Genomic DNA, 2,500 nt, shown 5'->3' on the forward strand with positions numbered 1-2,500 from the left:
CACATCCTGAAGCAGACCAAAACGTTTCGTTTCAGCGGGGATCCGAAGTGACTATATATATATACTCCGACGGGAGACTCCTCCCTAGACATCGTTCATTAAACAGTTGCTCGTTCCCTCTCTCTCTCTCTCTCTCTCTCCTCTCTCTCTCTCTCTCTCTCTCTCTCTCTCTCTCGGCTTCCCGCCAAATCTTCCCACGCAGCTACAACGACCCCCTCCTCCACCTCTTCTTTTTCTTCTTCTTCCCCAAATTCATGGAAACCCAGCCAAGTCTTCCCATACACTCGCCCATTCTTTTAAAGAAATCAGCCAAAATCATACTTCTTCTCCCTTCCCAGGTCCAACTTAGAAAACTCTCGTTTTATTGAAACCAAGAACCTCAAACCTCATTTTGGCAACCCACAGAACCTTACTCCCATGAAAACCCAACAACCCTCAACCCCATTTTTCTCCAAACTCTCATTATCACTCTATTTCGAAGAAATAAAAACGCCAATAAAAATAAATTTGTAGATAGAGAACCTCAACCTTGTCCTGCCTTTACAGAGCAAAACCTTCGATACGCCCAAAAAACCTCATTTAGGAAACGCGCAATATCTAACCCCCCGCCCCCTCATTTAGGAAATTCTCAACCCCCATACCTCAATATTATCTACAAAAAAAAAAAAAAAAAAAAAAAAAAGACTAAAATTCTCTTCAGTAAGAAAGCAAGAGAAAAACGAGGTCAGACCTGAAATTCTTTTCTGTCTCTGACCCAAATCGCCGAATATTTCGGAGTTTATATTGATCACGAAGTCACCAAGAACTGAAGGTCCGGTAGTGTCACCAAAACCGGTCTAACTGGTGAAGTTACCAAGACCAGAAGACCAGGTGAAGTCACCTAGAACTGCAAACTTGGTGAGGTCACCAAGACCAGCAAACTTGGTGAAGTTACCAAGACCTGCAAACTTGGTGAAATCACCAAGACCAGCAAACTTGGTGAAGTTACCAAGACCTGCAAACTTGGTGAAGTTACCAAGACCTGCAAACTTGGTGAAGTCACCAAGACCTGACGATCTGGTATTGTAACCTAACCCGGTCTAACTGGTGAAGTTACCAAGACCAGAAGACCAGGTGAAGTCACCTAGACCTGCAAACTTGGTGAGGTCACCAAGACCAGCAAACTTGGTGAAGTTACCAAGACCTGCAAACTTGGTGAAGTCACCAAGACCAGACGACCCAGTGAAGTCATCAAGATCTGACAACCTGGTGAAGTAACCAAGACCAGACAACCTGGTGAAGTCACCAAGACCCGACAACCTGGTAGTCACCAAAAAGAGTGTAACTGGTGAAGTTACCAAGACCAGACGACCTGATGAAGTCATCAAGATCAGATAACCTGGTGAAGTAACCAAGACTAGACGACCTACTGAAGCCACATAGATATGTAAACCTGGTGAAGTCACCAAGACCAGACGTCCTACTGAAGTCACCAAGACCAGACAACCTAGTGAAGTCACCAAGACCAGACAACTTGGTGAAGTCACCAAAACCAGACAACCTGGTGAAGTAACCAAGACCAGACAACTAGGTGAAGTCACCAAGACCCGACAACCTGGTAATCACCAAAGAGTCTAACTGGTGAAGTTACCAAGACCAGACGACCTGATGAAGTCATCAAGATCAGATAACCTGGTGAAGTAACCAAGATTAGACGACCTACTGAAGCCACCAAGATCTCCAAACCTGGTGAAGTCACCAAGACCAGACAACTTGGTGAAGTCACCAAGACCAGACAGGACGTCCTGGTGAAGTCACCAAGACCAGACAGGACGTTCTGGTGAAGTCACCAAGACCAGACAGGACGTTCTGGTGAAGTCACCAAGACCAGACAGGACGTTCTGGTGAAGTCATCAAGATCCGACAACCTGGTCAAGTAACTAAAGACCTTTTGAAGTCACTAATTCCTTAAAACCTGGTGAAATCACTGATTCCCTATGACCTGGTGAAATCACCAATTCCCTAAAACCCGGTGAAGTCACTAATTTCCTTAAAACCTTTAGTCACTAATTTCCTTAAAACCTGGAGTCACTAATTCGCTAAAACCTGGTGAAATCACCAATTCCCTAAACCTGGTGAAATCAATAATTCTCTAAAACCTGGTGAAATCACCAATTCCCTAAAACCTGGTGAAATCACCAATTCTCTAAAACCTGGTGAAATCAATAATTCTCTAAAACCTGGTGAAATCACAATTTCCCTAAAACCTGGTGAAATCACTAATTCCCTAAAACCTGGTGAAATCACCACTTCCCTAAACCAGGTGAAATCAACAATTCTCTAAAACCTGGTGAAATCACCATTTCCCTAAAACCTGGTGAAATCACCAATTCCCTAAACCTGGTGAAATCAATAATTCTCTAAAACCTGGTGAAATCACCAAGACCAAACGACCTAGTGGTGCCTGCAGAGGAAGTAGTGTTTACTGGCCACTTAAGTTCATTTACATTTGCTGCTAGAA

Source organism: Palaemon carinicauda, chromosome 17, assembly GCF_036898095.1.
Source record: "Palaemon carinicauda isolate YSFRI2023 chromosome 17, ASM3689809v2, whole genome shotgun sequence".
In the NCBI taxonomy this organism is placed as follows: Eukaryota; Metazoa; Arthropoda; class Malacostraca; order Decapoda; family Palaemonidae; genus Palaemon; species Palaemon carinicauda.